Source organism: Pinus tabuliformis, chromosome J (assembly GCF_031772625.1).
Source record: "Pinus tabuliformis cultivar Carrire ecotype Pingquan chromosome J, CPIR1, whole genome shotgun sequence".
Lineage (NCBI taxonomy): Eukaryota > Viridiplantae > Streptophyta > Pinopsida > Pinales > Pinaceae > Pinus > Pinus tabuliformis.
This window is the reverse complement of record NC_142295.1, coordinates 985,616,388-985,641,607: the sequence shown is the minus strand read 5'-3', so window position 1 is coordinate 985,641,607 and position 25,220 is coordinate 985,616,388. Positions and strand designations below refer to the sequence as shown.

Sequence of the window (25,220 nt, the reverse complement as noted above, 5' to 3'; positions counted from 1 at the left end):
TCCTTAATCAGCTGTTTTCATAGGTTTTACTTTTCAGCTACCTGGCTTGCTTAGGAGTGCGGGTCTGCTTAATATCTTACCATCACTTGAATAAATATTCCATTCAAAAATATAACACATAGAAGTACATCATCACTACATCAGGGACCAAGTACCAAAGAAAGAAATAGAGCTCATTTTTTGCATGTCAGAAGATCAAAAAGTTTGAGAAGTATAGGAACCTGTTGGGAATCACTGATAACAAAATAAATATTGAGGGTGTTAGACAAACTAATATAATATTTATTTTGTAGGACTTAGGTCCTGGGAGGTCATTCATATTAAAGATATAAAATTAGTGATGTAATAAAGTGTAATGTTAGGACCAAGTATGAGTTTGGAGTTGGACAAGGTTGTAATCAATGTATTAAAACCAACCGAACTAGAACTAGAACTAGAATTGGACAGCTCAGCTGGCCAGACCTCCAAAGGCACCAAACCAAACCTCAAGCCATTTCAGGAACTAGTTCCACACAGAACCAGCCAGTTTGGTGTCCAAGCAGATCTAGGACAGGCTGTGCAGGGTCTGGGGCTGGGATTGAGAGCAAAAGAGAAATTTAACATCTTCCAGTGACTGACAGGAAATCACTATTAGTATATTTATCGTGGAGTGGCCCTGGAAGTGAAAAACACCTGGAATATCATCTTGAATCAATAACAGTCAAATGGGGAAAATAAAATCCTAATTTGTTTTAGTTATAGTATGCAAACTCCAATCAACAAAGAGTCAAAAAGATAATTCAAAAACGTTGTTAAAATAAAATTCTTGTACATGAGTTAAGGAGTCCATCTTGGGATATAAATTCAGTTAAGCAAAGAGTTCAACTTGAGCAACTGTCTCTAATGGTTTGGAATCTTGGATTTACATTGATGTACACGTATAATTTTCATTCAAACTTTCATATTTTTTGTATTATATAAACTACAATAAACTGATTTAAGTCGCAGACATAAGATTAGAGATAGATCCAACAAAAACTTGATTGATGCATAAGAGGACTAGAAATTCCTTCTTACCTATTAAATTTATGCTATTGCTCTCCCTGCAATTCCTATGTCTGGGCCTCTTTGTCCAGATAGATTTTTGCAAAAAAAGAAAAAAGTTGTTCCTCATGTGTAGACCTGCAAGTCCAATTTATAAATTTATATAGGCAATGTCTTTGACACAAATCCGCCTGAACAGCTTTTGCCAATGGATATACACAAGGAAAAACAAGTGAGGGTTTTTATCACTGAAAGGAAAGAGATGTGCATAAAGGGTGCAGAATGAAAACAAACGCCTTTTCTATAAGATGCCTTCCCTTTGCAGAAGCAGTGCATTTTATCTAAAATAAAATCTACAATAAGACAAGTGACACAAAGGAACAAATGGATTCTACTCAAATCGAACAAGATAGTAGAGAATATGGTAGAATTTCAAAACTTTTCTTTATGCCAGCAACATTTATACCTTGCAAGGAAGACATACAGAAAGCTTATCGTATAGAGATGGTAGAGAAAAACAAATGGAATGATATCTGACCTTTAAGTTTCTAACTATCTTCTATCCTGAGATAGTGAAAGATCCATTTCTTGACATCTGCTTATTTGTGGAAGATTTCAATATAGATTTGCTAATAAAAAGAGCACTGGTCACAAAGGCTAGTCAAATTGAAAAGTTGTTTTAGACAATGTACATAAGATATACCTCAGTTCTCATGACTGATTCATTTAATTTCATTAATTTGGTAATTGCATGCAGGACATTCAAAAGATCAGAGGTTTAGTGAATTTAACGATACATTGCATATCCTGAAAGTATGCGTAATTCATTAAGAATTATTAGACTCTATTATATATGACCCTGAGAATCTTGTAAGATTTCTATATTATAATAGACTATAGATGTTCCTTCTAAAATGGATTTTGGCTACAATATCGCACACATTATGAAATAAAACAACCTAGGCTGTAAGCCAAAATGTTTCTGTGACAAGAAAAAGATACAATCCATCCAAAATCCACATCATAATGTGGTTAGAACCAAAAACATATGAAAGCCCTATTCTTTATGGCCCTGAGAATCTTGACTGCCAAAACTCCCTGAATTACCTTCTTGAGCCAGGGAGGTTGGCCTACCAGTCAAGGGTTGATTAGGAAATGGTTGATTGCTGCCATATGATTGATTCCAATTTGCAGCTTCCAACCATGGAGGTATGGAGTACCCATACCTCACATTTTCACTACTGACCCCTGCATTAAGTGGAGGTGTGTAATGAGCATACAGAGAATTGACACCAACTCTGGTAGGAACAAGGCAAGTGGGTAAACCCTCAGTTTGATAGTGAGGCACTTGAATGTTTATGAGATCTTGGAATAATGGTGTATTATCTGCAATGGAGTCCAATGAGTTTGAAATAATCCTGGTTTCATCAGCTATTCTTGTATCGTTGATCATCCCTTGTTCCTTTTCAAGCATTTGTTGTGCCTTTCGGTTTTCCTTTTCCTGTCTTGCCATTTGTTTTTGTTGGTCCTTAACTTGACTTGATTTATCTCTTTCAATCCTTTCATCTGCTCGACGTTGCGCTGCAACAATCCTTGCTGCCTTCTTCTCCTTGACTAGATCCTTCTTTTTCTGTTTTAATTCTTGCATTTCAATTTTTTTTTTTTCAAACTCAACTAATAGGTTTATATAGTCCTTTGAGGTGAGTAACTGTGAGCTTTGGCCCAGACGAAGACTACCCAATGCACCTTGCTTTTTTTCCATTGATACTCTCTCTACTGGTAGCTTTAGGAATCGGCCAAGTGTCTTCTCCACCCCTCCCACCTGCATGTCATTGCTTGGTACTTCCCTTTCAGTGTCTGTTGGAACTGATTGAACTATATCATTATCTTCATTTGATGCCTCATTATGTCCTTCATCTTCTTCCATTGATCTATTGTCCACAAAAAAATGAACAATTTCACTATTCAATTCTGCTGGTTGTGAGGGCATGTTCATGCTTTCTTCATTGGTTGTTGAGACACTATGTGCATTCATATTGATCATTGCTTCTGCTAGCCATGAAGGTGGGGTTACTTGGCTTGGCAATGTCAATTGGTCATTGTCAACTGCATGTTCAACAATGTCATTAACAATATCAGCAACAGGAGTTTCATGTTCTTGAGTTGGTGGAACGATCTCCATGTTACTGCGAATTTGTTCATGGTTATATTGTGTTTCACATACAGTTTCATCATCTTCAGCATATAAGTGTCCTTGAGATAGGGAAATCATATTACCAGCTACAACAACATCATCTTGGTCATCTACTTCTTGCACTTCAACACCTGTTTGGGCATTCCCTTCTTCCTGACCATCCACATGAAACGCTTGGCTACAACCAGTATCATGCATAAGAGCATCATAGTTTAGTGGCCAGATTCCTATCCTCCTAAAGCCAGCCTTGATATTTGATGGTGTCAAAGCCCTTTTAAAAGCTTTACTTGCAAGCTTCACTAGCTCGAACCTTTTCACCTCAACCCCTAGATTCTTTGCCATCCATGCAGCGTGCTCCGACCTGAAATAGTTCTTGAAAGGGCCAAACACACTAACATCAAGGGGTTGCAGTCTGTGAGTGGTATGAGCGGGAAATGTCAACAGGTCGATGCCTAAATTGTTTGCTTCCTCAATTTTTTGTATAGCCATGTGGATCCCATGGCCATCTAATATCAATAGGTGTCTAGTATTAGGCGAGATGCCACCTGGTACCGATGAGCAAAGTGAAAAAGCCAACTTAGAAACAGTTCTTTAGTCATCCATGCATGGGGATGTGCAACCATGCATGCACTTGGTTCACAGTTCTGTATATAGTTTTTCAGTTGGATTTTACCTTTGAATAGATAAAATCCTGGTATTGAAGTACCAATTGCATTGACAAAACATAAAATAGTTATCCACTCCCTACTCTTAGGCAAAATCTTTGGCACATTTCGGCTCCCTCTCTTGGCAATTACCCGCATGCCACAATTCCTCCCTACCTATAAACTTGTTTCATCACAGTTTCATATATGGTCTACTCCATAAGAATGTTTATCGTAAGCACTAGAAAGTGTGTCATATAACATTTGCACAACTATAAGGTGCAAATTTAATGCTCTGTCTTTGTCAAGGCCCTCAGCAGTACGCAATACAAGTTCTGGATGCCTTTTTTTAAACCCAAACCACCATGATTTACTAGGAAACCCATCTTTGAATGGGTTTGGCCTCCCTTGACAGATTTGAGCAACTGTTGATTTGAGTTGTATCAACTCTAGCCCATGTCCCAATTGGGCCATCTCTTTACATCACTCAACCACCTCGACCTCCTCCTCCTCAGTCATAACTGTAAGAGGCCCTGTACGTTTTGTATGAGTCGGTCCATTTATCCAATAATGTATTGATGAGGGAGGAATACCATGTTTTTTTGCATATGCCTGAACTGAGTATCCATTAAACTCTATGTCGTCAATTGCAACTAACATTTGTTCTTTTGTCCATCCTCTTATAACACTAATCTTTTTAGTTGAACTTGCCCCTTGGCCTGTTGTTGATGGTGGTTCTGTGGCTAATGGTGTGTTAACATCAGCTGCCGTCACATGGTCATCCTCAACAATGTTCCCTGGTGCATTGTTGGCATTGACATCACCTAGTGCATTGTTGGCATTGACAGTAGCTATCTTGTCCTCATCAGACGATGTGCATCGCAGCTGCGCACCACTTGTCACTCTCCTGCCACTTCTCCTTGTACGAGCCGTATAACTTCCTTTTTCCATAGATGCAACAACTTGTAAAATTATTGTATGCATTTAGACATTAGAATATGTGTAAATTATGCTTTCATACAAGGCAAAAATACTTCTTCTTTATTACAGGAAATTATCAACATGTATGTTACAGGAAATCAAATTGCATTACTTCGTAGTCTCTCAATTGCCCGCCTGTTCATCAGTTTAGCAACTTTTATATGGATATCTGCTAATGGGATTCAAGTAGGATTCTATGATAGAAGTTGCAGTGCAGTTGAAGGCATTATTCAGCAATCAGTTTCCAAGGCTTTTGCTCAGAATTCCCTTATAGAAAGCTGGGCTTATAAGGATGCATTTCCATGACTCCTTCGTTAATGTAAGGATAGGAACTAGCATACAACCATGTATATCCAAGTTGCATGTTTCTAGTTATAAATGCACCCAAAGTACTGTCTAAATTTAATGCATTGCTACTATAAATTCAAGTTGTTAGTATCTAATTTATAAATGGATCCAAATATTGTCTATTTTAATGCATTATTGTATATAGTTGATAGTGAACACTATCCACTCAGTTACACATCATTAAATGTTGCTGCCAATAGTGTATGGAGTCTGGACCATCAGATCTACCATCTATTCAAATTAAACAGTTTACAGACCACTCTCATAGTGTTCAATGTTGCTTAGCCAGATGGATAGTGTTTAATTAGAATTGATAAACTCATCCAAGTTGTAAAAGGTATCAGATAGTGTTCCTGTAGAATTGGTAAACTCACCCAAGCTGTAGAAGGTATCTTGATAGTTGATGCTTTTTAGTTGGCCTTTAGGCATAGAATTACTCTTCTTTTAAGGTTATATCTGTTGTGATGTGCTTTAGGCTTAGAATTACTCTCTTGGTAAGATCATCTGTGTGGTGATTGTTTTTTTAAGAGTATGATAGATCAAGAATTTTGACATTTCATTAGCATTTTTAATAAAAACCTGCTGTTTTAAATTAAGGTTGGTAGTAGTCCATAGGCTTACATTCCATTGCCATCAGTTTTCTTGTTGGTATGCTTTCCATCTGCAAAAATACTGAAAACTCACAATGTTTTAGCTAAGGCATAAGCAAGTGAAATGTGCACATATATTTTGTTTCAAATATCATTTTCCATTTTTTTGTTGTTTGGCATTGCCAAAAATGTCTCAGTATGGCAACTTCTCCATTGCAGTCCATGGCCACCATTCCAGGCATAGTAATTAGTTTGGAAACTCAAACAAAATATGGTCATATGCTCCAAAAGAGTGCTATGCCTGTCATAATCACAGTAAGGCTGGGCATAAATTCTATGTTGGGAACAACTTGCAGCTGTGATCAGCCTTGGAATGGTCTTATCGTCACTTTCAACATTATACAAAACAATATCTTTTAAACTACCATGTTACATCCACAATATTTTAAGTGGCTGATCCATAAGTATAAGTTTAGATCACCTGATGATCACATTGTTGGAGCTTGCTTTTCCTAACAACATGGAAATTAAGTCAATTGCCTGCCTGTTCATCAGTTTAGCAACTTTTATATGGATATCTGCTAGTGGGCTTCAAGTAGGATTTTATGATAGAAGTTGCAATGCACTTGAAAGGTTTCGTTCATTCCCATTACGATAGACTTTCACGTAAATCAAGATTCCCGTATTGGACAAAGAAAACTTCATTGAAGACCCGTGAGAAAAGATCTTAGGTTTTTTAAACATTTATCTCATTGAATGGAGAAATTAGAGTTTGAAATAAGAAACTCTACAAAAATTCTATAAAACGCAGTTGTGTGGTTATATGGTTTCTAATTTTTATTATCAGTCATAAAAAGTTTTAGAAAATTGAACAGAAAGAATTAAGTATGTTGAAGGCATTCATTTTTTTTATTTTAAGGAATGGTTTTAACTTTTCTAAATAGCTGTATTTAGAACCTACTTTTATTCAATCGCTGTTTGCGAAACCATCCAACGATCCTTTTAGCAGTTATGGCCAGACAGATCATGTAAGAACTCTGATAAATGACAACAATGAAAACATAACTGTAAAAAGAATGAGTTGTAATTGATATAACTAACCTAAATATATTGGCCACTGTTTTGTGATGTTATCTTCAAGTTTGCTTAATAGTTTGAAAGCATAAGATGCAACTTCAACAGTGGGTGGACTTCTTTTACAGTTTTTGACACGTGAATTTAATTGGTGGACATGGATGCACATGGATTGTGATGGCTTCATTTTGAATGTGTGGTCTAGATTTAATTTGATGTGATCTAATGGTTAGGAATTGGTTATTTGTTGATCCATGTGCTTTGATCTGTTTTAATGAGAAATAGAATGAGTTGGGTGTCATTTATTGCAGTTATTGGGTTTGGGTGTCATTTATTGAACAAAGTGGGTTTAAATGTTATTGGGTTGAGTGTCATTTATTGAACATAAGGGGTTTAGTTGTTGAACAACACAGCCGTTATCGCTGACATACATTCTCTTTTATTATGTGCGGTAGATATATTTATTTGGGATACAAAGCTTCGGTTCTGATGAGTGGGGGTTGAAGTCACTGCTATTTTGTACTTCTGGAATAGACCATTTTGGAAGCATTTATGGTTTTTTTTGTTTTCTAGTTGGGTCAATATGGTTTGCACTCTTAAGTAATAAGACACTATTTATGGACGGTTGTGGGCCCAGTCAATGTATGGGGAAATTTTAGACATAAATTAATACTTATTTATATTTGATGTTATTTATTTTAAATATTGGTTTCAAAAGTCTCAATTTATGATGGTTTGATGGGACCAGTGTTATATGAATCACTAGCCCCTGCACAACATTAAAAATCTCTCCCCTAATCGAAAAGCATTTAAAGTAGAGCGGTTGCTTTGTCATGCGCAAAAGGATGTCTAATCAGCGAGCATTTAAATTCTTTTGACAGACGAGTAATCCGTAATCTGCGGCTTAATGTGTATGGAGGTTTGGAGCGAGCCATGGGAGTAATTTTCTTTTCTGCTTCATATTTTCCGTCAATATTTGGTCCACACGCTTAGTTTGACAGGAAAGATTCCGAAAGGAAAATATTATAACAAAAAACGAAAGTGACAAATTTTTTTATATTTTACAGAATGTTATCAATTTTCTTTAAGCAGGAAGCATCTAGATTCTTTTAATAGACGGAGTCATCCATCATCGCTGCTTAATTTGTATGTATCTGTATTAATTTCGGCGCGGAGTGTGTGTAATTACAGTTTTCATTAATTTTATTTAATCGGAAAGCATTTAAACCCTTTAAATAGAGCTACCGCTTTGTGATGCGTAACAGGATGTCTAATCAGCAAGCATTTAAATTCTTTTGACAGACGAGCAAGCCGTAATCTGCCGCTTAATGCGTATGTATTTGTAATTAATTTCGGCGCAGCTGTGATGCGGTGTGTAGGTCATCAATTTTCTTTAATCAGCAAGAATTTCCGTAAGCTTAATGTGTATATCTTTGTAATTAATTTCGGCGCGGCTGTGACGCCGTGTGTAGGTCATCAATTTTCTATAATCAAGAAGAATTTAAATTTAGACGAGTAACCCGTCATCTAGCGCTTAACTTGTATGTATTAATTAATTTCAGCGCGGAGTGTCTGTAGGTACAGTTATAGGTTGCCATCAATTTTCTTTAATCAGAAAGCATTTAAATTTTTTTGTTAGACAAGTAATCCATCATTTGACGCTTAATTTGTATGTATTTCTAGTGGATGTCATCAATTTTCTTTAATCAGGAAGTATTTAAATTCTTTTGATAGACGAGTAATCCATCAATTGCCGCTTAATTTGTATGTATTTGTAGTTAATTTTGGCGCGGCTTTGATTACGCCGAGTGTGCTGTAATTACATGAGGTCATAATTTTTTTTAATCAGGAAGCATTTAAATTCTTTTGACAGACAAGTAATCCGCCATCGGCCACTTAATTTGTATATATTTACAGTTAATATCGGCGCGGCTGTGACACGGAGTGTCTGTAGCTATAGCATGTTGTCAATTTTCGTTAATCAGGAAGCATTTAAATTCTTTTGATAGAGAATATTCCGTTATGTACCGGTTAATTTGTATGTATTTTAATTAATATCGGCGCGGCTGTGACGCGGAGTGTTTGTAAATACAGGTTGTCATCAATTTTCTTTAATCAGGAAACATCTCAAAATTCAATTCTTTTGATAGACGAATATTCCGTCATCTGCCTTTTATTTGTCTGTGCCTGTAATTAATTTCGACGCGGAGTGTCCCTGCTGGCGGCAGCTCGATTGCGTCGAACGATACATTTCTGCGGGCCGCCATTTTGGAAGAAACGGAGGCCGCCAAAGCGTGTTGACGCTTGGAATTGGTCCATGGGCACTGAGCAGCCTTAACCTTTATCCAGTCAAATCTATTCCCATTCCAGTTATTCCAAAATTATATAACAAAACACTAAACATAATGACAGACAAATATTAATTTCAAATGCAGTGAAAATGATCGAACCGACATTAAATACAATGTCTATAATTATTCTTTCGGATAAGAGTAAAATATGTCATACTTTAGTTATTATTTTATTTTGGTATTAATTGTTAGGAAGGTTTAGCATTGGGCAAGTTTGTTAGAGTTAATTAGCGTCGTGAGGTTATGTTGATTAATAGCAATTTATTTTGATTATTTTATTTTTTATAATTGAAATAAGTTGAATGATGGAAAGAAGTTATTTTTTGAAATTTTAGTCACTCATGTTATTTTATATGGATGTGAGGTTTGGGGTTGTAGCGTCTTTAGAGAATCCTAGAGAAAAATTGAGCAAATACAGAAGCGTTTTATAACGTATAACCTCAAAATTAAAAGCAACATACCCTATCCTATTCTCCTTATAGAAGTGGGTCTTTCCCCTATCGAGAGCCTAGATATGACTAAGCTTTTGTTGTACAAGCACAAACTCAATAACATAGGAGACCATAGACTTCCTAAGCTAGCTTTAAATTCCAGCCAAAACCACCTAAGGCTCAAACGAGGTTGGTATAAAGACACTAGGGCCTGGTTAAACCATTGGGAGATCGACGAAAATGTTGCATTGCAAAACATTAATAACATTAAAAATATTGTTACTTCTAAGTTCAAAGAAAAAATGTGGTGTGAGAAAGATTTAGCAGCTAAAAGAAAATTAAGATATTTTAAGGTCGTCATCAACCCCACCCTAGGAGATCAAAAGTATCTCTCTGTTTTAACTAGCTCAAAGAGGAAAATTAATATAGCCAAGATTAGAACGAACTCTCATGAGCTCCATAGTGAAAGGGGTGGTTGGGTAGTTCCTAAAACGCCATGGATGGAAAGGTTCTGCCATCTCTGTGAGAATACGAACATCAAGGATGAAAATCACTTCCTCTTAGAGTGCCCTGCGTACAACCACATTAGATCTCAGTTTCAAAATCTTTGTTGCAACACTGACCTTCCTAGCCTTTTACGTTGTCAAAATTACAATGAGCTCGAGAGGATTCTCTCCAAGCTTTTTGAGCATAGGAATAAAATCTTAAATCAAACTAAATAATTCGTTTCTTTAGGTCTGATAGACCAAAATTTGGTCTCATTGGACTTTAACCATCATCATAAATTAAAATTTAAACAAAAGAGTAAATATCTTTATTTTTTATTTTAAAAATTAAAATATATATATATATATATATATAAAGGAGAGGGAATGATGGCGCTCGGCCCAGCCAGCTGGTGGCCAACGCACCATCCCAGGCTCGGCCTTGGCACCTGCACATTCACCTCAAGCGAGCGCAGGCCAACATGCCAATTCTCATAAATGCTTGCTCTGGCCGAGAAATGCAGACAGATCAATTCATAATGGCTCCCATTAACCCCTTTGCTTGCCCTCCGTCCTTCAATGTTTGCCCGATTCAAGCTGAAATCCCTTGCCATAGAACTGGTGTAGGAAAACACTGCTACCTGCTCTGTTATCTCGCCTTTGGCAATGGATTCCACTTTTCTCATTCCCAGTTCTGCCCTTTGAACCATTACCAGGCTCCCCCTGTTCATTCTCAGCTCTCTTCCTAGGCCCTCAATCCTACAAAGCTTCTCATCCGGTGCAGCGAGATGGTTCGACATCGCATGCAGAGTCGCAAAGGAGGGGACTGTGGGGGCAGCTCTCACTCTCAGGCTGCGCGCAATGAGGCTCCGCCTTCGCCTCCTGATTCTCCGCCTCCTTCTCAGACCAACTCTCTCCCTCCCAGTCCGCCGAGGCGTCACTTCCCTCACTCCGCTTTCCACTCGAATCACTTCAGGTTCCAGAGCAACCTGAACTGGCCTATTATTTCAGCGAATGTCACCATTATCTTTTCTGAGGAAGAAAGCCAGCTTAGTGCTCCTGCGCGTCTCTCTGTGGACCAAACTCAAAACATTCGCAGAATGGAGTTCTGTTTGCGCCCTGAACAACCTCCGATGGATGAAGGCGGAGTTGCCTGCCGTGTCGACCTGAATGTTGATGGTGCTTCTGGAGGCTACACCCGGCGCCCAGGTGGCAACGCTCGGGGAGCCACCACTTCGTCTGTGTTCGTGGGCAGCTCAAGCGGCACTCCTCCGGTTATGGAGATCCCAGGTGGCAACACTCTTGATGCCATCGCTGGCTGCTCAAGTGGCATGGCGACTAGTCCTCCAGCTGGCAGGACAGACGGTGATGCGGCGACAGAAGGCGCGGTTTGGTATGGAAATGAATGTCCAGTTGTCGAGGAAGATCTAGAGCAAGATTTCCCAATGTGACGACACGTGGCCTTCCAACAGCCACCTCAGAGTTTTCATGTTGAATAGTTAGGTCCTGTTTTCTATAGTTTTGTATCTAGTTCTCTAGTTAGGCAGTTCTATCTGGTCTTTCCACTGTTTCAGAATGGTGAATTCTCATGTCTTCTTTTTGGTTTTGCTATTGTTCTCTCGATCTTTAGCTAGGTTTTTTGAAATTCCAAACTGGTTTCCCCAAATCTGGGGCAGTTATGTTTTCCAGAAGAGACTTAGTGGTTCTATGCTGAGGCTACAGCCTCTTTGTAAATATTTTTTGCCTTAGAATTAACTTTTACAGAGAAAAATAAAATAAAATAAAATAAAATAAAAATTAAATTAATTATTATTAACATTATTATAATTATTCATAATAATAACTAATTACAAATTCATATATATATATATATATATATATATATATATATATAAACTAATCATTTTTATTTAAAAATTACATGAATTAAAATAACCTATTAATAATCTATGAAAAAAAAATATACTAAAATTAAAAGTAAATTATTATTATTTTATTATAAACATAAATAACAATGATTAATTACAAAATCTTCTCTTCAATATATATAAACTAATCATTAAAATTTCTTCTCTTCACCATATATAAACTAATCTAAAGCAACTAATCAATAAAAATAAATTTATTTTTATACTTAAAATTTTAATATCCTATTTATAAAACATTCAATACAATTTATCCATGATTTCATATGAGTTTCAATCACTCACGTTAATTATTTAAAAAAATAGTAACAAATGTAAAGACAAAAGCTCACACTTTCCCACCTTAAAGATAATGCTAATATTTACATTATTATTATTACTGGTGACTTATCCCTAAAATTTCAAATTTCTGTTTTTTTATTCGGGTTCTGGTGACTTATCCATAAAATTTCAAATTTCTGTTCTTTTATTCGGGTTCATTTGTACAAATTGGTAATAGTCTCTTCTCTTTTTTTTTTTCCTTTTAAAACATTCATGTGACAATATGTAACTTATCCATAAAATTTCAAATTTCTTTTTTTTAATCCTGGTTCATTTGTACAAATTCGTAATAGTCTCTTCTCTTTCTTTTTTTTTTTCATTTTAAAACATTCATGTGATAATATTTACAAAATATTTGAAGTTTTTCGATTTAGGAAATGTTGGCAACTGGTTCATTCTAAACGGATATGATTTATCATCCCAAAGTATAATTATTTATTTAAAAAATAACAATTTAATTATTTTTTAATATATATTAAAATTTTGATAATTTTATAAAATTATAAATTTATTTTAATATTAATAAAATTTAAAATTATAATGTTTACTGAGTCTTAGATAGATGGGTGTTTGTTATTAGACTTTTTGATAAAAAGTCATCAGTTCAATTTTCTATCTAGGTAGATCCGAGTGATATATTACACATGATAAAAATGTAGTCTTACCAAACTTTAAAAAATATATATAATAATAAAATATATATAAAAAAAAAAAAAAACATGTTTTTTATTTTATATAGATAAATTCGTTTTAAATAAAACTATGATGTTCCAAAAAATAATAATTAAACATTAAAAAGGTTATTATAATGTTGAAAATAAAGATTATGTGTATCTTGTTGCGGAAGGCTTCTTATTTCAACTTAAGGTGGATGAGGATCTATTGACTTTTTTTTATTTTTTTATTGACAACCTAGATTGATTCTCAAGGGAATTTGTTAGGGATGTGAGATTATTCCAATTCTAATATGTTGAGATTCTGATTAAATGGGGAAATTAATATATAAGAAAATTTTATCTAGCAAAATGGTCTATTTTACAATAAGATGTGTAATTATTATTTTTTTCTCCCAATTTAAAGTTGACTCATAACGGCTGATGGCGTCTTGGATAGACGGTGATCGGGTGTGCTATGTTAAGATACTCCTTGATGTGAAGTCACGAATTCAATTGGGGTGATATATTGGGCATGATGAAGATGTAGTCCTACCAAGCTTACAAAAAAAAAGTTAACCCATAACCTTTTTATGCATGCTTAATCAGATAAATGTGTGCATTGGTAAGACATGCTTCATGTTGCAATAGTTTTTTGTTATATTTATGAAGCCTTCATATAAACCACATTAATATTTTTAATATAGTTATACTAGTTTTAAAAAATTATGAAATTGTATTTATGAAATATAAATAATCTAAATTAATATTTTTTAGATTTGAGATTCTAGTCAAAATTAATATAATGACAAATTTAATTTATTAAAAAAATTCAAGCTCCTAAATTTATTTATACATTTCAAATAATGAAAAATAATGATTTCACTCCTAACTTATTTAGGAAAGTATTACTTAAAAACAATAATATTTAAAACTTTAAACTTTTAATGAAATTTGAATACATAAATAAAATTGACTATACTCTAATATATAAAATAAATAAAAGTAAACTCATTTATTTATTTTTAAAAAATCTAAAACTTGGATTTATTATAATTAATAAAAATAATAAATCTATGAAACGGAGGATAAAGACCATTTATTATTATTAAAGTGGCCTTTGTCTATCTTAGAAGATTTCAATTAGAAATTTTTATTCCATAAATATTTAATAGGGTCTGGTGCATTAAAGAAAATAAGTCATACATTGGGAATTATATTTTAAATTGATTAATTAAGGTTGTGTAGAAACCCCATACGATGAAGTATAAACATGTGTACTAAAATTTAAATATGGTGGCAAAGAAAACCCTCTTAGTTGACCAATTGTTTTTCCACAACTACTTCTCGCTATCCATTGTAACTATAGTAGCAATTGCCCTAAAAAGTGCAAAAAGAGGTCGATAGATTTTTTAAATTAGAAAAATAGTATGAAAGTTGGAAAAATGATAAAAAAATGCATTTATAGATATGTATTCAGCTCATAAAAATGAAGGATCCCCATAACAAAAATGAAGGCCAGGATGAGTTTGGCTAGTAACTGAAGGGTGAAATAATCACAAATATTCAAACTAAGAATATTAAATAATCACAAATTCTCAATTGCATAAATAGTATGAAAATTGGAAAAATGATAAAAAAATGCATTTATAGATATGTATTCACCTCATAAAAATGAAGGACCCCCATAACAAAAATGAAGACCAGGATGAGTTTGGCTAGTAATTGAAGGGTGAAATAATCACAAATATTCAAACTAAGAATATTAAATAATTACAAATTCTCAATCACAAATATTCATCGCCTCACCTGTTACGAAAGGGGTGAAGGGATTCACATTTTACACTAACCTCAATTTTCCATTAGTTTAGCACATAGCTCATTCGTATTCAAATTGGAAGGATTCACATTTTACACTAACCTCAATTTTCCATTAGTTTAGCACATAGCTCATTCCTATTCAAATTCATGTCCCTCCCTCGGATGAACTTTCCTGAAATGGCTCTACAAATTCATAGTCATTATACACAAATGGATATCATTCTGCATGAAGGACGAAGACCATAACAGAAATACCTATGAAGGATGAAGACCGTAACAGAAATTCCTACCCTCAGAAATCTAATCATTTTATACAAAGAGGTCTTCTGCATGATTCGGTTGCACATTATATTTTTCAGAACGAAAGGGATATGGATCCGATTTGTCACTCCCCATTAACCTTTGCCTTTAAAATAACTTTGATCAAAACTGATTCTAATTAGAGATATTACAAATCGAACAAGATGATTGGGATCCTTGATCTCTTCCTTTTGAGTTACAAATCGATTAATGCTTCTCCCGATTGCAAGACTTTGAGTCAAAATTTGTTGTCCCCAAATTTAACCAAAGAATCAATATATGTTTCCCAAAAGAGCCAGTCTGTTGGGAGAATTGATCAATTTGAGGTGGAAAGTCTAAATTGTGAAGGTCAGAATCATTCCTTGATTTATCAATTCTTACTATAAAGTCACAAAAATCAATCCAACAAGAAAATATTATTTGTTAATGAAAAATTTTCGGGAAAAATCGCATCGAGAGACCCGTTTCATGTTCAGGACAAGATTAGATTAGAAAATATTATTGTTAAATTCAAGATTAGATATTCACGTTGATTTTCTTTTTTTTGGTAACTGACTAATGATGTTAATTATCTTTGGACATGGGTAGTTTCTCATTAATATGTGTGCCAACATGTGATTCAATGTCGCCGTGAATTACGATTTAATGACGGTTGTGCCTAAATTGGTTGGATGTGCTTTCTCTGCTTCACACATGGAAAGATATGGCGAGATTAACGTGAACATGTGGTGGAACACAGGATTTGGTGGCAGTCGAAATGGTGCATATATCCGAAATTATACCTGTGTCATCACACATCAAACAGCATTGAAACCACTACGGAGTGGTATTACTCTGATGTAGAAAACAAATCGCTGAGTTGTCAAACTGCCTTAAAAAATGGGTTGTTATTTCCTTGTGGCGTCAATATTCCCGCCTATACTTCCGTGGTGAAAGGCGTTGTATGAAACATATATGGAGTCAATAAACGTGGGTGACGACGTGTTAAAAACTTGCGACGTGGAGGATCCTAATGAGCATACCAAAACAAATAATTTAAAGTCTCCAAGAATTTATACATGCATCAGCGGGTCTCCATGATTTTCCCAGATTGGGAGACGATGAATTGACAGTGAGATTTCTGTATTCCGCCCAGTCATCAAGTACAATTCTCAGATCAATGAGCTTGGCCTTCAGGCCTTTGCAGCAGTTTGCATGCATGGTGTAAACATCAACCAAGTCTGGGCTCCTCTGGCAGAATCCTCCAAAATACTTGGTTTCCAAGAACATAAATTTCATACCCCTTGCAGCAAATCCGGTTGTGGACTTTAGAATATTTAAGACGTCCTGCTCTTTCTGGCCCGGGAAAGAGCGTCTTGATAGATACCAGTCTTTGTAAAAACGGATGGTTCGTTCATTGGAACGGACGTACATGAATCCTGTGTTCACCTCGTTCATGACATCAAAAGGGTTGCCATTGTAATTGTCACATGTGATCTGGATGTCTGCATCTTCCCCAGCCTTTCGAAGGGATTTCGCAGCCACATTATGTCAGAGTCCTGCAAAACTTAATACATGTTATTTTTTCAAATTCAATGTTTCAGAATTTTATGGAAAGGAGGTAATTCAAACAAATAATTTAAAATTCCAAAATATTTTTAAAATATGAAATCGAGTTTAATCTCTTGAATCTTTTAAAACTAAAAAAAACCAAAAACTCAACAAATTCCAAAATATTCCTAAACCTAAAATCAGAAATTTCGTCAGTGTCCTTATGTTCAAATCTTTTAAAACTAAAAAAAAACCGAACAGCATACAAATTTCCCAGCATTCTTTACCCACTTACCGAGAAAACCATACTGTAACCACGTTTCAGAATTTCTGCCAAGAAGCCAAGCCTCCTCCACATCATTTTCAAGTAATCGTGGCTCATGTACACTTTCTCTGCAGAGAAATCAACGCCACTTGTCTTCAAAGAGTAGCAGAGTGAGTGAATTTGACGACAGCGGTTGTAGGCCTTTGCATCCAAAGCAACAATGAGCAAATTGTTCACTAATTCCCGTGTCCCTTCACCCACATGGAAGCTCTCCAGGAAGAGATCAATCATGGTATTCGGCTTAGCCCAGGCCCCATTCAAGGCCGTGATTATTACTGTCTTGTTTGGGTTCGCAGCTTTAGCCAAAACTATATCTAATTCATCTTGACGGGGAGCAGGGGGCGGCGCAGGAGGAACTGGAACTGGTGGCACCATTAAATTCTTCTGCACACGAAAAAAAATAAATTAAAAACCATCGGAGATTGAATTTGATATGTGCTGAAACAGCAGACAAGGAGGAATAGCATTTAATCACCAGAGGCCATTCTCTTGCAGATCCCATGGAAAAGTTAGACACTCCAGTTAGCATGTGTGAAACAAAATGAGTGAGCGCCTGAGAAAGTGAAGTAGGAAGGAAGGAAGAAGACGAGACAAACTCCGACCTCGAAGACGTAGTGTCCATCTTTATCATCTTCACGCCATGGAGGAGAAATACCGCGCTGAACCGCAGGTCCCTTCTGACCACCGAACGCAGAAGGTGGAGGATGAGGAGGAGCATGGTCTAACCCTAGCCCTGCCGAAGAGGAAAGGATTCGAACCTGGTGCTGGGCATCATGGGCGCCACCATTATAGAGTAGCGTTTGCTGAGTCTACACACAGCCAGCGACCCGTTTCCCACAGTCAAATTTGACCCGCTAGCAATCCAATCCAAACAACATACAGAAAGCGAGTGAGAGCAGTTCAGTTGAGTTGGGAAGCTACCATATGCATCTTTCTCCGAAAACACAATGCGCCGAATAAGCTTCCGAAGAAAACGGCACGAATTTAGCAGCAGAACCGTCTTCATCAATATCCATGAATACACGACGCAGCTCGCTTGCAGAACTCTACGGTTATCCCCGCTCTTTTCCCGATGCCACGTGTCGGCGTGAGATTGCAGAACTCTGCAGTTATGCCCACTCTGTTCCCGATGCCACGTGTCAGCATGACAAAGAAAGGGACGACGAAAGGTCCCTTTCAAAGGAAGGCCTATCGGCCTAAATATTCACAACCTATATTACTGCTCAAAAAGTGCGATTAAGATTAGATGAATACTGCGTAAATAAATAAAAAGCAAGCATACTTCCTAGTCATTATCTCACCCATAAGCTCTTTGATGCCTCGATCCTAATTTTCATGAGGAAATTAATTATATATATATATGTGTGTGTGTGGATAAAGGTAAGATTTTTGATGCTTCGATCTTAATTCTGAGGGATTTTATTTTTTAAATTAAATATTTAAAGGTATAAGGTTATATATATATATATATATATATATATATATATATATATATATATATATATATATATATATATATATATATATATATATTTTTTTTTTTTTTTAATTTAATTTTATGATATTTTTTAATTATGTAAATAGATATGTTTATTTTGAAATAAGACTTTTAGAATTTTAAATTAATTATTTAAATTTTTAAGTAAAAAACAAAATTTGAATTAAATATCAATTCTTTTTTTTTAATTATTATTAAAAAATCAAAATCTTAAATATCATGTAGAGATTAAATTTTTGCCATTTCCTTATAATTATAGATAATTAAATTAAAAATCTAGAAGTCTTATATCAAAATTAAGACACTACGTAAATATATATTGTGTATAACAAAATTATAGTTATAGATTCAAAATAAAATTGAACTCTTTGAGGTCCACTGGGTCTTGGAAAGATGATGATAAATATTGTGTATAACAAAATTATAGTTATAGACTCAAATTAAAATTGAACTCTTTGAGCTCCACGGGGTCTTGGAAAGAGGGTCATAAATATTGTGTATAAAAAAATTATAGTTATAGATTCAAATTAAAATTGAACTCTTTGAGGTCCACGCGGTCTCAGATAGACTTTGATCGAGTGTTTTGTTAAGGCAGTCCTTGATGTGAAGTCACCAGTTCAATTCCACAACCCGGTCGAGGTGATATATTGGACATGATGAAGATGTAGTCATGCCAAACTTACAAAAAAAAAATTATACTTTAAACTTGCGTAAAAAATTATAAGGTCAATATCCCAACCTAAATGCTTATGTAGCATGCCTCACTCAATATCCATGTTGTGTCAAATGTCATAATCTCACTTACTAATTCTATGGAAGGCATGATAATACTCAAGGATGTCCCATTAAGTTTGTTTTGAAAAGATCTTATGAAGTTTGTTTTGAAAAGATGTCAGGACTTGCGAAGGAATTAAAAAAAATAAAAATAAATAAATAAATAAATAATATTAATAAATATATATTTTCTCCATATTAATTTATTTTTGAAAAAATAAATAACATTATTAATAGGAAAATTTGCATGTTTTTATAAATATTGTGAAAGAAAAATAAATAAGTTTTATTTATTTATTTATTTAAAGTCTAATGAAATTAGTAACTCGGTTAGTCTTGTATTCATATGGCAAGGGGTTTGTCAAGGCCTCGAGTTGGCGAACGCCTGAGAGAGTCGAAAAACTGAGGATTGCGGTTAAAGGCATGCGGGTGTGCCTGAGATGTGCGATAGGCGCTTGTATTAGGTTAAAGGCAACTCGAGTTGGGGCATTCAGTTAAAGGCGACTACGATGTGGATGTTTGGTTATATGCGATGACGGGTGCACACATAGCGGGCGTGCCATGTTGGGTGGGCACCCACCCATTACTACAAGTGCACAAATAGCTAGTGCGTCGTATTGGGTGGGCGCCCACCCATTACGATGGGCAACTTGTGCGACGAGTGACCGGTGGACGACTTGGAGAAAGCGTGCATGATGGGTATGCGGGCGCGTTGGGAAAAGGCGCGTCCGCAAACCTGAGTTGGGCACTCGAGCGAGCGCAAACACAAGGCGGGCAAGGCACCCATGCACGAGCTGTTTTGTGGGTGAGTCATGTGAGCGTGTTGAGTGGCACAGGCCAACCCATGAATGGCAACGACAAGCAACACAATGTATGAGGGGGCGTGTCAACAGTATTTGGCAGGTCGGCGACATGGTTATATGGTAGGGCTGACTCATACCCATATGATAAGACGCGTCGGTTGGATGGTTAATGGCCATGGGAGATGGCGTATATATAGGAGTGGCATGATAGTGGTTAAGGCATAATCGAACTCATTCGATAGACAAGCATCGAGTAAGAAGAAAATAGAGGGAAGGGTCGAAGAGCTGGGCAAACGAGTAGAATTGTAGGAGCAAGGGCCAAGGTTTAGCCATAGTGAAGTTTGGGGTTTCCAAGGGTTGAACGGACTAGCAGATTGCACGATGCAGGGCGCGTGCAGACTCGTGGTCAAATGGTTGGGCGAAGTCGGGTTCTGATGCACGAAGTGCAAACCCATGGGCAGACAGACAGTCAGGTCGCGACACAAGGTCCAGAACCATGAAGCAGTGGTGTTCATTGAACAGTTGGGACACGGGTGAATGAGGCCGCTACGACGAACCTGCAACGCCAGGTAGCAGTGCGATAGCGCTCGGGTAGAGGCGTTGAACGATGGGCGGTTCACGACCTAGGTATTGAACAATATAGCATGCAGGTCAACACGAGCGCGAGAAAAATGTGTGGAGTTGGTCACGGGCAGAACGAGATTTCGGTATCTCATGTAAGGAGTGCATGATCACCACAGCAATGTGATTGGTGGGCACGTTTGGATTAAAGAAGCATACAGGGCGAGTGTTTCCTGGTTGCACGGTTGTAAAGTATTTTTGTACAATTGAATTACGGAAAGATATATATTGATATTGGGAAAACTCAACTATATGGGAGTTGCCCCTCCCACATATGTTTATGTGTTTATGATTTCCGATGTGCATATATATAATTGGTTATATGGTTAATTAAAGAAGTTTATTTCCTCCGCATTAATAACACTTGAAGATAAAATTGGTGAAGTGTTGGTTTAGGCGTAGTCCATATAATTGAGTATTGGTGAAATGAAAAAGTGTAGTGGTGTTACACCTGCCTATACATGGTTGGAAGAGTACCAAAATGATAGGGCCATGATAGGGTTGATTCCAACCACTGCCACAATAAACCCTAGGTGAACAATGTTACCCCTCAGCACGCAGTCAGTTGCCAATCTAGTATTCGCATGATAGGGGTTGATTCCAAGTGTTACCACTATAACCCCTAGTTGAACAACGTTGCCCCAAAGCACACAATTCTGACCACTACCACTGTAAACCTTAGGTGAACCGCTACCATTATAACCCTAATTGAACCATGTCGCACCAAATTCACAACCACAAGTAAGCAATTGGATATTTGAACACGAGACCTCGTACTCACATTTATTTTACATTTTCACAACCAAATGAGAAGGGGAAATTATATATAAATTTTATGTTTATAAAACATGAATCATTTTTAAAATCATATGATAATGAAAATTTAATTATTAGGTCAAATCCAAGCAAACATTAATATGTCATTATGAAAATAAAACACACTAAAGGGAATAACAAATCATTTTCTGAACTATTTGATCTAAAGAAACAAAAGTTACTTCATTATATTTTTCCCAAATAACACTAATAAAAAGAGAAGGTACATATATTTATGAGAAAGCCAAGACACATATATGACTAAACTCATGGTAAATTCAAGAGTCTAATTAAAATAAGTTTAGTTGTAACTATCCTTGATTTGGGTGGAAAGCGTAGATAGGCAGGATGTTGGGGGGCGGGCTCACCACCCCACTACCTCAAGAAACATTTAAGGGGGGTCTGGTGTGGGTTTCCCCCACATGCACATGCATGAAAGTAATAAATTTAAAGCATATGGATTTCATAATTTCTATCTTCGATGTGGATTTTGCTACCAGAAAGTTAAGGTTGAGGGCTAGTTGTAGTGAGGTAATTCCCTCTCTGACGTAGGCAAATCTATGTCTGGAGATTTATAGTGGTAAGTTTTTGCCAAGAAATCATTATCTCATTGTTCTAATGAATATTCTCTTCTCTATCTTGAACCTGGTTCAATCTATTTCCAATTATGGTATTACGATAGCGGAGTTTTGTTCTCTAAGAATTTGCAGGATTGGTCTTACTGTGGTTGAGTCTTCACGAACCAGGTGAAGCCAGGGTTTTAGGAACGTGGTCAGACCTTTGCTTGTTGATGTTTTGTTTTTGGATTCGCCCCCCCTGCCTTCTCATGTTGTTGCAGTGGCATATGTAGCCTTCTGCCTCATTTCGACCCTTGGTCCTAGTCAAGCAACTCTCCTAGTGGTACTCTTTGTGATCACTATCTCAATGCCCTTTACTTTTGGAAGCTTAAATGGTGGTTTTTTATTGCCTAGGTGTTCTGTTGTTCTTAAATTCTATGTTCAATAAGGGTGGCATGTTTTTTATGTCTTGAAGTTTTTCCTGGATATCTTTCTCCTACCCTCTAGCTCTACTTGTTGCCCACACTTTATCTACAAACCCACTTTCAATTTCCACCTTTACAAGCCTCTATTTTATCCTTGTTTCTTTTTCTACTCTATTGGTTCTCTTATAAGCATGTCGTTTTCTTGGTGTCTATATCCATTATGAGTACCCAACCTCGACATCGCATGTGTAATCGTTGAGGTGGAGAGGGTGGTTGTGGTGGAGAGGGAAGCCATGGTTCATAGGTTAGAACTCGTGCCTTGGAAGCACAAGCTCATGAGGCTACAGAGTATTACCACTTTGTTATTCCACCTGAGATCTGAGTTGAGATTCAACATCTTTAGACTCTACCTGCTAATGAACATTTTGTTTTTTTGGACTCAGATAATATTGCAGTTGTTTCCCATTGAGTTCCCAACCCTAGCCACACTAAGGGAAGATGGAAACAATATCTTAACTCAATAACTCCCCACTGGCAGCTTAAAACTCTTCTTGGTAGAGTATTAAAGGAGAAGCAAGAGGAACAATATGGCATTTTTCTTCCTTGAATGACATCAAACATGCTCAAAGATTTCAACATTCATGCCTGAAAATTTTGGATGCCCGACTAGCTCACCTAGAGCGCCACCTCCAGTGCGAACTTAAGCCTCTAGCTCCTCTAGGTTCTAGCACCAAAGAGCATGAACCTATGAACTCCTTGGACTCTTGAGTTTTTATGGTCTCTAAAGATATTTTCCTTTTTCAATGATATAGTTGCTAAGTCGGTTGATTTTCAATTAGTTTTGTATCGATATGAATTTTTCTCAGAAAGTGATCAATATATTTGGTTTCCCTAATGGAAACTTGAAACGACCTTCAATGAACTTGGAAAATCATGGGTAGATGGAAAATGTATTCTGATGTTTTCAATTTATGAGGCAATACAAACTTAAACTAAAAAAACTAACCAACTAAAACTTTTGTTCTAACTCGACGTTAAGTTAAGTTTTAGTGAATTTTTAAAAGAGTAATCATTTACATCTAATTAAAGGTAAAGGAAATATTGGAAAGACCATGATCAATGTTAATTGTTTGGTTATATCATCTAGTTGACTTATTTATTATGTTTTGTTTTGTTTATGCTAACATAATAAATAGAATAAGAGTAATAGTTTTATTACTTAAATAACATTAAAATAGGATGATTAATTATTATTATTATTATTATTATTATTTTAGTAATAAAATATAATTATTTTATTAATTTCACTATTATGTTGAAATGCTATTATCATCCAACATTGTCTTTGTTTGAATTGAGTATCATTTTCTTTATGTTTGATCATGCAAGTGTCTCTACTTGTGTTTTGTTTTTGTATGATTAGTTTTGTTATGCTAATAACAATTATAGATTTATAAATATGTGTATGCTTATTACTTCTTGTGTTGAGGTTTCATTAGTTGTTTGTGCATACAATCTGGTAAATTTCCTTAAGTTTTAAAATACATTCATAAGCAAAATAGCTTTAGAAACAAATACTGAACAACAAACATGTACAACGCAAAAAACCATCAAAGAGACACATTAACACAATGTTTTGATGAAGGAGTTCACCCCTCCTAGGCTACATCTTTTTGGTCCAGCCTCCATGGCTTAGGCCTCTGTATTAGCTCAATGTGGAAAAAATGTTGTTTACAAAGCTCTATGGCTCCTAATACTTGCACAATGTGTTAAGAATGTCAAAATTAGCCAATAACACCTCTTTCTGAGCTCACTTTGGTCAAAAATTTCTCAAGATATGCTTCATTCAATGTTTCCCTAGGAAACTCCGCTAAAACTGGAGAAGACTCTAGTTAGCACCGTCAAAGTTGGCAATTCTGCTGAAATTGGCGCGCCTCTAAAATTGTCGCTAACATAAAAATGGATGAATTAATTTAAATCAGGATTAGTGGTGCTCTAAGCGTGCTTATCCGTTAGCGTTGGCCCATGGTTATATAGCATGGTCATATGGTGAGGGAGCTAGGCCGTAGGGTTGGTTCCCTCCACTCCGTCGTCGGCATCGTTGTAGGCTTAAGTATAGTATTTGGGGCCATCGTTTACATGTCCGCCGCTTGGTTCAACGGTAATACAACCGAGTTGGGAGGGGGAGGTCACGGGTTTGACCCACCCTTCACCCATCCCTTCATACATTTTGCCGCCATAATATTTGCACCATTCACATAGTTTGATGCCTTAGGATTTAATGCGGAATTATATAAGGTTTATATATAATAATTATAATAATTATAATATAATATAAGATATGATATTAAATCATATATATATATATATATATATATATATATATATATATATATATATATATATATATATATATATATATATATATATATATATATAGAATTTCCACATAATATTCATCATGAACCCATAATTCCACCTTGGAGGACATTGGGCAATTTCACCTTCACACAACCAAACAGGAGAATCATGAAGTGACACTTGTTACAAACTTATTGGGCAAAAATTAAAGAAGATTCACATCATGCTGACTGTATTTCCATGTCATTCTGTCTTGTTCTACAATTTTTTTTAGTTATTTAGGAAAACGAACGACAGGTCTTTTCTCTTTCATCCGGACTTGGTTTTCAGTGAAATGAATTGTATTGCGATCATCTTGATGAGACAGAT

The 25,220-nt window shown here is 35.9% G+C and overlaps 1 pseudogene across 1 annotated transcript; it reads right to left on the bottom strand.

Annotated features, from left to right (window-relative positions):
• Positions 1-15,675: 15,675 nt before the first annotated feature.
• LOC149230161 (uncharacterized protein At4g15970-like) lies at positions 15,676-17,381 on the bottom strand (annotated as a pseudogene). The gene is made up of 2 exons (XR_016247354.1): positions 16,967-17,381; positions 15,676-16,679 (listed from the first exon to the last, which is right to left on the bottom strand). The product of XR_016247354.1 is annotated as an uncharacterized protein At4g15970-like (transcript).
• Positions 17,382-25,220: the final 7,839 nt, after the last annotated feature.